Source organism: Marmota marmota, unplaced genomic scaffold, assembly GCF_001458135.2.
Source record: "Marmota marmota marmota unplaced genomic scaffold, marMar, whole genome shotgun sequence".
Lineage (NCBI taxonomy): Eukaryota > Metazoa > Chordata > Mammalia > Rodentia > Sciuridae > Marmota > Marmota marmota.
This window is the reverse complement of record NW_025999929.1, coordinates 1,942,816-1,959,231: the sequence shown is the minus strand read 5'-3', so window position 1 is coordinate 1,959,231 and position 16,416 is coordinate 1,942,816. Positions and strand designations below refer to the sequence as shown.

Below are 16,416 nucleotides of genomic sequence, written 5' to 3'. Positions count from 1 at the left end.
TAGTAAGTAGATCTTAAGGAGAGATCAAATAACTTATTATAGAAATTTTCTAACAGATTTGGGTACTTACAGATATTTTTCTGCTCATAATGTATATATATATTATATAATTTATTATACGTATATATTCATGAGTTGCATTCTAACTTTGTTTTGCTGATTGTTTCTCGTAAGAATATGAAACAGTTTATATATTATGTATACAATATTTTGCATATGTAATATATAATACATAGTATGATCTATATAATATAAAATATAATATATTATGGAATATATATAATTACACAATATCTAATATTGTATAATGTATATATGAGCTTTGTATGACTCACTCAGCTTCCAGTTTCTGTGTCCTTTTCTGCATGTAATATACATAATATATACATATACACTGTAAAGATACTATTAGTGCATATCTTAAAGTTTTAAATTTTATGCATGTAATGCAAAAAACACAATAGGTTTTTTCTTCTAACATTGTATTGTCCTTCAACTAAAATTGTATTCCTTTGTGTTGTGGTCTTGAGGTAAGTTAAGGATTAATGGTGTGTGCTTTCCTGTTCCTCCTTGAGCAGGCATTTATTGACTGCTGGCTCTGTGCTCTAGCATCTTCATTTCCCTAAAAGACTTCAGATTTTACACTTTGTTTGCAAGCAGAGATGAATGCAGGCCGATGCAGACTTAGCATGACTTTCCTTACCTTTTTCCTTACCTGGAATTAGGTTGTGGTTTTTCAGGGCTTTGTATGGTCCATCTACTTCCCTGCTACTGTTCTCCTTTCGCATGCCTCCATTTTCTGCAGAGCCTTCATAGGTGTGTATCTTAGAGACGTCTAGGTATGCCCTTGGAAAAAAATCCTTGGAAAAAGAATTTTCTTGGAAAAATCTGTCCTGATGTCTAAGGCCCCAGCTCACCTGTCATGCTCCTTATCTTTCACTCCTCTGTGCAGATTCTCTGCTCATGACTTTCTTTGTGTCCTGTTTTTCCCTAACTGCCTGCTGTCCCAGGACTTGCTATTGCTGGGCTTTCATATTCTCCTTTGTTGTCCTGTCCATGCAGGGAGACAATCCACCCCGTCTAGAAAGTCAGGAAGCCAGAGCTGAGTCTTTAGGGACTCTATAGTCACCATACCTGTACCTCCTCCAGCTCCCCCACCCCTCACACCTCTATCTTCCTTTGTTTATTTTTGACTTCTTAGTCTTTCAGATTCAAAGGTTTATCTAGAAATCCTCTAAATAAAATTGAATTGTCTAATTCTGCTTTAATTTTCAATTATTTGCACTTTATACATTTGAAAGCTGTGTTTCTTTATGTTCATATTTTAGCTTTTTTACAGTTTTTTCCCCTCTCCAGTGCTGGGGATTGAACCCAGGGCCTTGTGCATGCTAGGCAAGTGCTCTACCACTGAGCTACACCCCAGCCCAAAGTCTGCATTTTTATTATTATTTGTTTATCTTTGTTCATTTTTTTTCTGCTTCATGTAATTTCATGCAGCTGTCTTGAAAATAACATATAATTAATTTTTGTTAATACTCAAAGAACTTTCTTATAATCATAAAAGAAATCAAGGCTGTTATCTATGAAAATATTGATCTCCTTGCTATAATTCTTGCCTTTTCTTAAAAAAAATGTTCTAGGGCTGGCACAAGGGTCTAGATTTGATCCTCAGTACCACAAAAATAAATAATAATTTGTGTTCTGGGTTTTTTTTTTTTTAATTTGTGTTCTCTTTGATTTCTTTTGGATTATTTTTGATGTTTCTGCTTAATATTGGTTTCTTTAGAGAACTCATTCTGGAGTTCTGTTTTAACTTTATTTTGTTGACTATTTCTCATAAGAATATTTGAATCTTTCTATCTCAGACCTTTAAGTTTCTTCATCACATTGAGTCCTTACCAAGGAGGGAAGGAAATCCTGTACTTGCCTTTGCTTGTCTGCCAACTCTATTCAGACTTAGGTTTTATAGAAATAATTTACATGTTAATTACTAAATCAGTCTCATTTTTTCGTTTAATATCTTTTTGAATAATTGCCATTAATTCTACAGCTACTTTATTGAACATGGTCTATCTAATTATAGTTTTTATCATCTTCATTGTTTATAACATTGCACAACTTACTTGGATCTTTTTTTTTTTTTTTTGCGGGGGCTGTAGCACTTCCCACAAAATATTTTGTTCCTGGTGATAATGTCTAATCTCCTTGTTTTAAAAAAATGTTTTTCTCACTTAGTGTTATATTTTATGTCATAATCCTTGCCTATTTTATGTCATAATCCTTGCCTTCATATTTGTGTCATTATAGCTCTTCTAGCATTTAGCATTGCGTATACCCTCCCTCCTCCCTGTCACCTGCCTTCCTGCCTTCTCTTATCCTCCTACCTTTTCATCCTTAACTTATTACTAGGGAGCTCATTGTGATTTTTCTCTAGTTTTACACCTGTGTATTTTATCAGGAAGTTAGGTACATGTGGGCTAACAGTGTTCTCCTCTGGCACTTTATTCTCAGGGGTGTTTTCCAGTTGATTATTCCTTTTCTTTTCTCTGTTAGATAGCACAGATGTGGTACCTCCTGGGAATGGCATTTGTTTCTCATCTGTTCACTCACTGTTTTTCCTCCATGTTCTAGAAGATTACCTTCCCTCAGTCAGTCTTCTACATCAAAAATCTTAATTTTCTTCCATGTTTGTTTGTTTAATGGGCTTTAGTTTCCTGGAGCTTTTCTTGGGCCTTAGTTGTTCTTTGTGTTTCACAGCAGCCTTTTTCTGGTCTTGAGGCCTGAGATCTTGAGATCACCCTGAGCATGCTGCAGAGGGACCTTTCCTGTACTTACTCAGCCTGGCTTCTCTCCCATTTTTTGGTACTGACTTTCCTCCAGGTTTAGAAACTCTTCACAGTATGCACATCTTTATGAAGGGAGGTGTCAGCTGGTTGGTGTTGGTAGTAAGGAAGCACCCCTGTCCTCAGCAGAGGTGAAAATCTCTTTTTGCTCTCTCCCTTTGGAGGCTCTGCACACCAGTTGGCCTGTGATGTTGAACTCTCCAGGGGACCACAGGCCAAAAGGTGGCTTTCCCTTCAATGTGTCTTTTAGTCCCTATAAGGTCACTATTCCTATAAGACTATTACAAGATATTGAGTGGAATATTCACTCTTCCTGAATACTGGTGATTTGTATCCTAAGCAGAAATCCTAGACCCATTGAGGCCTTTACATTAAAACAACAACAACAACAAAAACTACCTCAAACTGGGACCTCATCCCTTCCTCAGGGTCTAAGAAACATCATCAGAACTTTCTTTGCTTCTCCTAGCACTTTCTCTTTCCTCCTAGTACCTTTCTCTCTCCGTCCATCAGAACAGATTGATCAGGAAGAGGGGATAGAATTATTAGGCATGAGTCACTGGCCCACTGGGCAGTGCTATGGCTGTTCCCTTCTCACCAAACTGAGTCGGGGTGCACAGCAGAAGACTTGCCTGGAAAAATTGGTGGTATTCCAAGAGGGCTGGGGGCGGGGGAGGGCAGGACCTGGCATCTTATTTCTAAATGGAAATCTGTTTAAGTAGTATGTCAGAAGCTATTGATTCTTTAGTTTCTGTTCTCCTCTTCTACATAATGGAATTATTAATTTTTATTTGAGTATATTCTTGCAAAATTACATTTTCATGCTCCTCCTATAGCTAGGTGTAGACAAGTGACCATATTCTGAAATATGGTCTGCTTTTGAGCAGAAATGATATGTGCCAGCTGCTTGAAAAAACATCTGTAAAGGGGGTGAAAAAGAATCCTATTGATGGGAAGATGAATGTGATGGTAAGAATTCCAGCAGCCATTTTACATCAAGGGTTGGAAGCCATACAATGTAGACAGTAAAACAGTATATAGAATAAAGAAAAAGTTCCCTAATAATTTTGGGGACGTCATACTAGCCCTTTCTGTCTATCAGTTGGCTCAAATGAGTGCAAGATAAACTTTTATCTTGTTTAAGTTTCTCTTATCTGGCTTTTCTATCACTTGTACATGAGCCCAGTCCTAACTAATTGAGAAGACAAGACAAGACAAGACAAGACCTGGACAGAAATGTCATGGCAGGGAGAAAGGATTGCAATGGAATAGCTACCTTCTTGCTGTTACAATACTTGGAAAGAATGGCTTTTTTTTTTTTTTTTTTAGTATAGGTGATTGAACTCTGGGGCACTCAACCACTGAGACACATCCCTATTATTTTTATTTTTATTTTTTTGTACTTTATTTAGAGACAGAGTCTCACTGAGTTGCTTAGCACCTCGCTGTTGCTGAGGCGGGCTTTGAACTTACAATCTTCCTGCCTTCGCCTCCAGAGCCACTGGGATTACAGGAGTGTACCACTGTGCCTGGCAAGAATGGCCTCTAGATGAGGAAATTCCAATGATGAAGAAGAGCAGCTGCTACTGGAAATAGTAGTTGGGGTTGTGGAGCCTATTAGAATAGGCTGTTCTAAAGCCAGATTTCTCCCTTTGCAGTGGTAGCTCTTTTTCTGCCTCACTCTTTTTGCAGAGCTAACTCTAACAAACCATGCCTGAGTTAGCATGTGTTCACTTGCTGTTCAGTGACCTAGCTGGTTATTGTTAGGTATAGAAGCAGGGATCACCAAAAAAAGGAAATGGCATGCCATGCAGATAAGCAGAACTGGGAAGAGGTGTTCCTCGAACCAGGCAGTGCTTCCGTTTCTAGTCACAGGTGCTGGATTAGGAGAAGAATCTGTGCAGAGCCTGGCTCTTGCCAAACCAATGCTCAGAACCACCAAGCTGGCCTCTACTGGAGGAGGAGTTAGAGAATTGGAGTGATGATATCTGAGAATAAACAGAAAGTTTTGAGACTTGTGCACATGTGGTTGAAGGTCCTCTTAGCACGAGAAACATTTGACATCATATAGTTGGATGCAGTGGTGGAAACGTAATTTAATATCTCATTTCTCCAAGTGCATAATTATCATTGAACCATTTACACAGGATGGGGTTGAGTTTTTTGTTGTATCTTCTCAGACAAGATGGGAAGAGAATATTGATTCAGCCACTCTGATTTGGGGAGTTCTAATGGAGTCCCTAATTGTGGTGGTAGGGTCTGTGATTGGTAGTGCTTAGTCACAGGCTACCTGAGTGCAGTCTGACCTATAGCCATCGGGGAAGAAGGCTGAGAAATACATAGAGGTGGGGTGAACAGGGTCTCCCCATTCCCCCTACACCATGTGGTCCTATGTCCTCCATCATGGCCATCTCTGGTGCAGCCACATTAATCAGTGAGCTGTCCTTTCCAGGCACCACAATAGTGGCCGCTTGGTTTCTGCTGGTTATAGCCAAGTGGCTGCTTTTATGGACTTGTTGATAGTTCTTATGAGGTACCTATCACTTCTTATAAGACATATGCCTTGGTCTGTGTTGTGTTGGTGCCAACTCAGCACTGATTATTTTTGCTTAATCAGTATGATAACATATGTTTTATATTGTTCAAAAATTCTTTAGTTTACTTGTGTTGCATGTGCCCTTCTCTGATTTTCAGGGTTACTGTTGATTTCTTTGTCAATTTTATATGTCTTTAGTGATTTCAACATGATCCTGTAAAGTAGGAGAGACCAGTGAACATGATCACTTTGCTTCTTGAAAGCAGAAGCCCATGGTGCCTCTGAGTGTTATTTCCTCTGTGTGTCCTTTGCCCCCATTTATCTGCTATAGCTCAGCTAAATATCTCCCCCTTCTTGAAGCCCCAGGCTCTCTAGGATGTATTTACTTATTTAGCTCCCTTTTCTCTGTGTATAACACTTGTCTGTAGTTCTTATTGTGCATTAAATAGACTTTAATTAATTTTTACTTCTTTGAATATATGTGTCCCAGATGTATCATGGGTTCCTTAATGACAAAGTTTGTTCTTTGTTCATTCTTCTTTTCCCAAACTCTGCACAGTGTCTGACCTGGTTAAATGTTCCCTAAATGTCTGTTGAGGAATTATTTATGGCTTGCCTTCTTGATGCTTTGTGAAAATTATAAGCTTACAAATTATGGAATATAGTATATGATTACCCTCATGGGAGAACTGAAACACCAAGAATTATTTTCAGAAATGACATTAACATCACCTAAGAGTGTAGTCTTCTACTTTCACAAACTGACTTTGTATTGTAATTGTATCCATATTTGTTTTGGTTGAGGAGAGATAGTTGGAAAGGTACATGTATGTGTGTGTCTCTCTGGGAACATTATAATCCAAATGTCTTTTAGTGTGAAAAGAACAAGAAAATAGACAATGTGGGTTTATATGTCTTGGGAGCCAAAGAATCTGAGTATAAATTGAAGGAACAAGAAAATTATTCAGATTCTTAAGTATACTACGTTCCTATAAAATAAGCTCTTAAATTCCTTTTATGTAAGTTTCCCATAATCACTGCAGCAAAGCAGTTACTGTGGTAGAACATGTCAGAGGTTACTATCTTCAGTTCTTTGAAGCCCTAAAAAAATATTTTTAAGTCAAGAATTCAGGGTTATTGTGACAGGTATGAGGACAGTGGTGGGAGGTGGTGGGTGATCAAAGAACTTCCTGGAGTTATGACTTTTCTCATCACTGTCACATTAGCACTGGGAGAATATATGAAATTGATAGCTAGAGCTAGCTAATTAGGAAAGAATATGCTCAAATTCCAGAAACTACTAGGTTAAATCTCTTGACTAGAGAAGGAGCTATTAAAAATTGAGGTCTGGAGAGAAAATTTTTAAAAATAGTCTAACATTAGCTCTAACTTAAACATTTATACAATACTGTTTTATGATAACTTCTGAAAATGAAGAACAAAAAAGAAATAATAATAAAATATGGTCAGTTCCAAAGGGATAGATACAAAAGCCTCCATCATACACTTTTGTGTCTTGCTTGATGAAAATCCTGTACCTTTTGTGGTAAGATCTTGTTTTTTACTTCAGCAACTACCCACAACAGAAGCATGTTAAGCATCTGCACCATGCCAGGCCCTCTGCCAAGGCCAGCCACACTGAGGTAGAAAGGCTATAAACCCTGCCTTCATGCCCACAGCAGAATGGGTAATATCAAAAGTGACAGAAGGAATTACCTAATGTAGTTCCAGGAATTTAATCATTACCAAGAGAGGGACAAGTGGGTCAAGAATTCACCCCATGAATCAGACAGCAAGAAAACAAACAAAAACTATAAGCCGTTTTTGAAGGGAGAAGATCCATGACTTGGTTGGAGAAGGAAGAGTGGTTTGGCAGTATGAATGAACAGTAGAAGTAGGGGTCTAGGGAGAGGCAAGGCAAGGGATGTGATGGTGACAGAGGAGATAGGCTGTGTTCAGGTTACAAAGGGCTGTGAGCATCCCGTGGAAGAGTGTGACCTTTACTCTGTAGGAAAAGCAGCAGGGTGATCTGCTCACATCTGTGGTGCCAGACCATTTTTCTTCTAACAGTTTTTTCTTTTTATTTGTGAAATATTTCAAATAGGAACACATGGAATCTGTGGGTAGGTGGGAGATCTATGTGTTGGACAGAACTGGAAAATGCAGTGCCTTCAAGAAGGCTGTTAGTCTCCTGTGGATTAATGTACTCGGCATATGATTCTTAGGACTTTCTTTGTGCCAAATGCTGTTCTGAGTGATCTCTGGTGAGGAGTCTGTCTGTTCATGAGGGAACATGGATGGTAATACCAAGTTTAGATGCTAGTGGGCATGCAGGTTTTATGTTCTTTAGGTGGCAATCAATTATATGGACCATGAGGTCAAGAGTGCTGGGTGGATGTAGAAGGAGCATGGGTGACAGAATCTCATTCAAAAGGCAACAGTTGAACACAAAGTCAACAAAAACGGAAGGTTTTGACAGGGTATATTTCTAGGGGGAAGTGTTTCAGGCAGCATGAACTGAGTGGCAAAGCCCTTAGGCCACAATGTGCCTGGCATACTGTGGGGCAACATGGAAGCCAGTGTGGATGGATGATGAAGGGACTGGGCCTGGGAGGATGGCAGTGGGAACGAGGAGACATGAGGCCAAAGAAGGGAAGTGAGGTGGTGATGATTCTTTTTTCTTCAGGTGAGGTGGACCAGCAATCTGGTGGAGAGCAAAGGCAGGAATGGTTGTCAGGTCAGTTGGATGAGATTTTAGACAAGTTGAGGTTGATGGGCTTGCAGGGCAGCTTGATAAGGGCTAGACTATGTTCCCGGGGAGTGTGGTAGTCTTGGGGAATACTCAGAACTTAGGTATGGGTTCAGTCATCTGAGTGGCTGTAAGGAGAAGAGTTTGCAAGTGCACACTCAACTGCACCAGTTTCCTAGGGCTGCCATGACAGAGTGTCATGCACTTGGTGGCTCAAACAAAAGAAATTTAGTATCTGAAATCAAGGCATCAGCAGGGCCACACTCCCTGGGAATCTATAGTGGAGTCTCGCCCGAGCTTCTGGGGCCCAGCCAGCAGTCTTCAGTGCCCCTTGCCCTACAGCTGTGTAACTCCAATCTCTGAAACTCTTTTATCACCATGTGATGTTCTTCCACTGTCTGTATCTCTCCCTTCTGGTAAGGGCACTGCTATGACTTAGACTTAATTCCATCTGCAAATATCCTAATTACAAATATGATCATGCTCTGTGGTACTAGGGATTTGGACATTGGTATATCTTTCTGGGGGAAATTGTTCAGCCCCAAAAACAAGGCAATGAAAAAGAACTGGAAGATAATGAAGTGTTAATGAAGAGAGTGGGGTGTGTGTGTGTGTGTGTGTGTGTGTTTCTCAGTTTTGAGATGGGGGTTCTCACTATTTTGGCCAGGTTGGTCTTGAACTTGTGGGCTCAAATGACACCCACACCTTTAACCTCCTGAGTAGCTGGAATTACAGACTTGTACCACTGTGCCCTTCTGAGAATGGAGAAAGAACAATCAGAGAGGTCAGGAAAGAGTTTGGACAGAATAAAGTCATAGAAGTCATGGGAAGAGTGAGGTTGATACCCAGGGAAATCCAGGGTTTTACAGTTAGGACATCATTGTCAACCTTCCAAAGAATTGATTACAGGAGACCAGCAATTTGGTGGTAAAGAAGGGAAATTGAAATCTAGATTGTTCTTCTCTAAGGTATTTGATAATGCTAGAGTGTGATGAATAGGCTGGTTGGAGGGAAATGTGCCTTTAAGCACATTTAATTTATGAGACCAGAGGAAGAGGGTTAAGGTAGGAGGACAAGAAGAGGCTAGAAAGAGATATAGGGAAAAATTAGACCTGCTAAGGAATAATGGCATCTCTCAGTTAAAGCAGCAGAAAATGCTGGAAGACTGGTAGAGTTTTATATGTAGAGGAAATGGATCTTGTGTCCTCTGTTTTGTGGGTGAGATAGAGGGATAATCTGCTAGAGAATAAGAGGAAAGGACAGGAGCAGTGAGCAGAGACGGGGACCCAAGAGAGTGCTAGTTAACAAAGGGAACAAGGACTAGGAATGTGACTTAGTCACTTGCTTAGCTTACCCAAAGCTCTATGTTCCATCCCAACTACTGCAAAATAATAATAATAATAATAATAATAATAATAATTTTTAAAAGAAATGAATAAATATCACATTGACTACTTTACTACTGTTGCTATACTTAAGTTTACAATGCCCACTTAGGCTCATTCCTAGTCAGCCTAGGAGTTAGAGTAGAGGAAAAAAACAATATCAATGGGTGAGGGGCTGAGATTTATCAGGGTTATGATCCAGTGGTAGTTAATGACTAGAGCAGCAGAGAACTAGCCAAATTACCAGAGGGGAGTAGAGACAACATCTGAGCAAAAGTTCAATCAGTGGGGGATTTTCTTCACTCCAGAATGTGGCTTACAGAGGTCACATTGGAAAGTCAACTAGGGCCAGGAGTTAGCAGCATAGTTCCTTAAGTACTGATGTGGGGAAAATATTTATAGTTACCTTATAGGGTAAATAAGACAAATGTTCCCTTTTTATAGATGATGCAACTTAGGCAGAGGAAGGCTCAGGAACATATCCAAAATGGCACTATTGCTCAGAAGGAGTTCTGGGTCTGGCTCCATATTGTATCTGATACTCATTAGACCATGGAGGGCTGAGTGGGTTTGGACAGAGAGAGAGGGCAACAGGCCAGAATGTATGCCCCTAGGAAGTGATGGGGGACCTCCTAATAGCACTGAAGAAGATGCAATTAGAGAAGGATTAGATAGGAGTAAGCCAGGCTTTGTTTCAGTTTGTGTGAGGAGAAGCAGCCCCAACCTGGTAGTGTCCTACCTCGTCACACTTTTGAAATAGTTTCTGTATATCCCAGTTTAAGAAAGTGGAGGGGATATTTCTCATGAGTCACGAACATGTGTTGGAAGCTTGCTTTTCTTTGTACTGAGTTTGACAAGAGACCAGGAACAAGCACCACCTCTCTCCACATTTCCAGATAGCGAGTAAGACTGGCTTATGTGTGCACTGTCACCACCTCAGTTGGTACTAGAGGAGCCCTTGACCTCTTCTCAGGGAGCCTGCTCCCAGCACTTAACAGGTGCTTGTGGACAGGTGGGGTGGAGTTAGATAAGGGAAGACTCTAACATAAGAGTGAGCAATTTAAAACTTACCTTGAAATCTATATAAAAGTACCAGCAGCTTCTGGACTGAAAAAAAAAAAAGTCTCTTAGCAACCATTTTTGGGTACAGTGCCATGGGAGGAAACGAGTGGGGGACTTAAGAAATTTAGGAGGTGTTTATATAAATTAGCCCTAATGTGATGAGTTCTATGATGGCCGTATTTAACAGGAAGATTTGCTCTCCCTAGCTAACTCTCACCTTGTATTCTTTGAGATAAAGTGTGCATAAAAAAGGCTTTCTTTTTATTTATATCATATAAAAGAATCTTGAAGACATTCAAAAGTAGTTAAACCCTGACATAGGACAGGAAAAAAAGCTGTTTGCCCCCATTTTACGGCAGGAAAAGCAGACATCTAGGTATGGATTTGAGAGAAACTGCTCTGTTGTATGTGGCCCCAGCACCAGTGTTGAGCCACTATGTTCAGCTCCCTTTTTCCTAATTTGTTTCTTATTTTAAATTTTGCATTCATTTATCTGTTTAATAACTTAAAGTGTTATAGTGTGTCACATTAGTAATCATAGTACAAATCAGTGGAGAATTACTGTTGTCAGAGGTAGGACAGTGAGCATAGTCATATGACTACACAGGTTCACTTCCTATGCACATGTGTCTAGGCTGAACACCCTTTTCCCCACTGATAAAGAACCATAAATGCAGTGAATTTAAGCTTTGCCTCTCTACTGTACTTGTAAAGCTCAAGTTCCATATTTTTTAACTAAAGAATCTCTTCTCTGTTGACCCTGCTGTATGTACCTTAGTTTTTGATCATGCACACCATCTAGATTCAACTTTAAAGCCTCCCTTAACTTTTAGAACTCAGGCATTCTTTCTAAAGGGCAAAATTTCAAAATTTTGAGCTATAAGATATATTTTTAAAAGTTAATTTATATGCATTAGAATAACATCAAAGGAAAAAGTTTGTAAATAAAGATAAAAATCTGAAGATAACTATTAAGAAAGACAGAATGGAAACACATACATAATGTATGTGACATTTTAATTCATATCTGGTCTGTAGTTTTGTTAAAAACAGAAAGGAGCCAGGCATGGTAGCACATGCCAATAGTCCCAGCTACTCTGAAAACTGAGGCAAAAGAATCACAAGTTCAAGGACAGCTTCTGCAACTTACTGAAACCCTGTCTCAAAATAAAATTTTGAAAAAGGGGTTAGAGATGTAAATCAGTGGTAGACTACCCCTGAGTTCAGTTCCCAGTACCACAAAAACAAAACAAATAAGGAAAGTAACAACTATAACTCTACGTAGTAGTTTTTTAAAGTTTCTAATTTTGTCATCCTCTGTAGCATAAATATTGAGAAAACAGTTAGCTTCCAATACACTAAAATGTTTGAGATGGTATTTTGCACTTATTTTCCTAAATAGGGATGCTTGTTTTGTTTTCCTGGGTTATCTTAAGCACCTCTACTTCTGTTTTAATCATCAGAACTTGGGATACCTGTGGATATTTTTCTTCATAGCATCCTGTGATGGCTTCCACAGATTTTTTTCTTAGTTCCTTTTAGTTCTTTGAAAGTTAGTCATTTCTTTTTTAACTTTCTTTTGTGGTACTTTTTCTATCACAAACAACTTTTTTCCTTTTTTCATTCAGTAAACTTGTACTGTGTATTTAACCTGCTGCCCTGGTTGAGGGGGCTGTGGGGGTTCTTTGAGGCCTGGGCGTGGCCTGTTGTGGCTGTAAGGACAGGTGGCAGCAGCAGGGCACACTCACCATTGATGGGCATGAGTACTCAAGGAGTCACTACTTCTGTTTATCCTTTATTGTGGTTCAGCACACACCATGGAGCATATGTGGTATGGGAGAAGACACTAGTAAATCCTTCTGTAGGCCCCCAAGAGTTAGTTACTGATGTTTATAGTCATATTTTTCGTATCATAAGCCTCATTGGAGTTTGTTATTTCTTCCCTGTTTAAATGGTAGAAGAACATTTCAGAAATGTAAAAATTAAAGATGCCTATAATACAATCTTCAGATACCTAGAAAATCAACTCACTTCCTCACCAAGGACCTTCCTCTGAAATAAATGTCTCAGATTGTGAGGGAGTTGAACTAGCAGCGGTGAATATCATATCTACAAGGATATGAACCCTGAGATGGCCAGCTACCTTTACCCATGCCACCTAGCACAGTCACCTTTGCTCTTCACCTTACAAACCAGCACCCTCCACAGCTATCACCCTACCCTCTTTCTCCTGTTTGTTGTGGCAGGCCCTGGGGAGAAGAGAGATGCCCAGAGTGTTCTAAGCACTCCAAGCATGTACTTTTTCAAAGGCTAGACAAAGTCTCTTGAACCCTAATGTTTTCAGATGGAATTTTCTTTCTCTTTAATTTAAATGTACAGTGTCATTCTTAATGAAAGTGTTAATGTGTAAGCTTTATTCTTTGGGACTCTCTGGATTCTTTCCTCACCCCCAAAGCAAACCCTTGATCTCTCTCTTTTTCCCCCTCTGGCCTTGATCACAGGTCAACCTGGCCGTACTGATGTGGAAATTTGCACATGTCACTTCCTCTTCCATCTCAGCCTCTTTACCAACTCTCTGGCCCTTTTCTTCACACAGGAGTATGCTAGTTTTTTAGCTCTGGGGTTCTAATTATTCAATTCTATTTATTTCCTTTCTTGCCCTTTTCAGTTATGTTAAATTTCTGTAAAACATATTGCTTAACCACTAGTTTATAATTGGTAGGATTTCCCCAAGTTCCCATATCCCCTTGATCTTCTACTGTGCCATTCTTTCAGGTGAAATAAGCTTTCTTAAACTTTCTCCACTTCTATTTTCAGGAATATTATTGTAAGAAAATTTAGACCTTATGTATTTCTGTGAATAATAATTCTTCTCTTCCTCCCTCTCCTCCTTCTCCTCTTCTGCCTTCTCTCCATCTTCTTTATCATCTTCTTCACCTTCTTTACTGGGGATTGAACCCAAGGGCAAGTTATCACTAAGCGTCATCCTTAACTTTTTTTATTTTGAGATAGGGCCTCACTTAGTTGCTGAGGCTGTCTTTGAATTTACGTTTCTTCTGTCTCTGCCTCCTGAGTTGCTGGGACTATAGGTGTGTACCACTGTACCTGAATCCCTTTTGACCTTAGAACTCTTTCATAGCCTAGGAGGGCCACCCTATCTGTCCTCATTGCCCACTACTCTCAGCATCACAGTGTACAAGAGCAGCTTGCACAGGTCTGCTTGGGAATTTTCCTAAGTTATTTTTTGTGCCTGTATGTGCTCCTCACCTGTATTATTTTTCACTTTCATGACATTTATCTATATCCCATTCCTCCTTCAAGGCTATGTCACATTTAAACTATCTTAAAGTGTATTTCTCATTTAAAATACTGATTTACGGACTGGGGTTGTGACTCAGTGGTAGAGTGCTTGCCTCGCACTGGCTTCAAACCTCAGTACCACATAAAAAAATAAATAAACAAAATAAAGATATTGTGTCCAAGTATAACTAAAAAAAATACTGATTTACTGTATGTTGTTTTTAAACACTAACAACCTTTAATCAGTAAAGTAACTAAGCTAGGATTGTGTATTGTAGCACTCAGTAATTCTTTGTCGGACATGTCATTATTGCATATGGCACACGTGTTCTCAAACTTCCTACGAAGGGGTGTTTTCCCACAAAAGAGTGTGCATTTGGGGGTTGTTGAACAAAACCGAAATTGGAGCATGCTCTGGATCCTGGGTTTAGAGTCCCCTGAGGGGGAGTGCTGGGAGCACTTTTCTACCAAAGAAAGGAGATGAGGGTAAGACTGGGCTGGAAAAGGAAGGGGAGCCAGTAAGGATGTATTATTGCACTATCTTCTTTTAAATTATAGTTGTGTATTTATGTATCTTCATTCTGAATTAAACAGACCTATATGAAAGCTAAGCCACTATTTACAGTATTGTATCTATGATAAATTATACTATGAATTATGAAAAAAAAATTAAAAAATATATCATTACAAGCATCTTGATTCTGAATTCCAGCCTCTCGTTTTAGAAAAAAAGTTAGGCATCATTTTGGAAATAAATTGTACAGAAAAGTTGGACCACCAGTTATAGGTTATAGGTTATAGTTATAGGAAATATTAATGTAAAGGATGCATATTGGGGGATACTGGTGGTGATTTGGTTGTTTCCCTTATTTTATTAATTTTCCCCTAGTGTTAATTCCAGCTCCACTACTTAATAACTGTGACCATGGATAAGCTCCTTAATTGCTCTGAGCTTCTATTTTCAAGATGTAAAATACGTATAATAGTAGTCCCTGACTCACAGGTTTGTCATGGTATTTGAATGGCAGAGTGCTTGTAAAGCACTTGGCCCAGTGCCTGGCACATGGCGCATTTCAAACACTTACGATGACTATAACCTCTACAACTACACTTCTTTTGTGCCTACTGCATTTTTATTACTGTGTTTAATTCTTTCATGCAATTTGTTTTAAAGTGTAACCCAATGTTCCCCACTCTATTCCTTGCTTCATTTAACTCCATTCTATTTATGGCCATTGAATTTACTCTGTATTCTGTTTTTTTTTTTTTTAATTGTCCATTTTCTTTTCCCTATTAGAATGGAAGCTTCATAGGGCAGGGATTTCTCCTTGTTGCCTTCCCTGCTGTATCCTGGTGCCTAGGACAATGTCAGGGCCTTGGATTGCTCTGTACATGTTTATTCAGTATACAAAAAAGAATACATATTAGGTGCGATGGTGCACACCTGTGATTCCAGCAGCTTGGAAGGCTGAAGCAGGCAGGAGTATCCCAAGTTCAAAACCAGCCTCAGCAATTTAGCGAGGCCCTAGGTAACTTAGTGAGAGCCTGTCTCAAAATAAAAAATAAAAAAGGATGGAGATGTGGTTCAGTGGTTAAGCACACTTGGGTTCATTCCCTTGTACCAAAAAAAGAGTTAAGACTGTAAAGGGGTGATTTTACAAATATTTTCACTCAGTTTATCTGGAGCAGTAAGTAAAATAAAATGAGAGAACATTCTATACCAATCAAAGAGAAACTGCAGCTTTTAATGGGCTTTAAGTTTTCAGTATATATTGTGTGTGTGTGTGTACATATAATAACAAAAATATATATGCATATATATAAAGATATATATCTTTTTTGTTTTATATATAAAATATGCATATGTATATATGTGTGTGTGTGTATACACACAAAAAAAAGAGAAAAGGTTTGAAAAATTCCTTTCCTACACTTAGCCTTTGTCTTTGAGTTTCCGTTAACACAAATAAAGAAAAATGAATGGGCTATCTCTTAACATCTTCATACTAATATTCTCTGGGCACTTCTCATGTGCTTTCTCTGTCTCTCAACTTCTGAGCAGTAGTGCAACTTTTAGCATAGCTTGGCCTGGTGTAGTAAGCCAACACAGGAGAGGCTACATCTCTCACCATGGAAAGTGCAAAATAGCCACAAACAGTAAAACCTTTTCTGCATTATCTTCTGGTTTGTTGTGCTTTTGCAGTACAAAATAAAGAGAATAATGCTTAAAACATCTCCTTTGAAGTTGGAGAATATCAAGCTAAGTGAAATAAGCCAATCCTCCCAAACCAAAGGTCAAAAGAGATAAGCAAAACTAATGGCAGGGTTAATGTTTTCTCTAATATGCAGATGCTAATTCATAATAAGGCAGGGGCACTAGAGAAGAATAGAGTTATCTTATATGAGGTAGAGGGGAGGGAAGGGGAGGGCATATGGGGATAGGAAGGATAGTAGAAAAAAGAGATATTATTTTATGTATATGTGTGTGTGTGTGTGTGTGTGTATATATATATATATATATATATATATATATATATATAT

The 16,416-nt window shown here is 38.9% G+C and overlaps 1 protein-coding gene and 1 non-coding gene across 2 annotated transcripts in view; one reads left to right on the top strand and one right to left on the bottom strand.

Moving 5' to 3' along the window:
- The window catches only part of Gmds (GDP-mannose 4,6-dehydratase), a 624,102-nt gene that overhangs the window by 246,235 nt on the left and 361,451 nt on the right, over positions 1-16,416 (top strand). The window lies entirely within an intron of this gene.
- On the bottom strand, positions 1,351-1,422 carry Trnaa-agc. The gene has a single exon. It is a non-coding gene; the product is annotated as a tRNA-Ala (tRNA).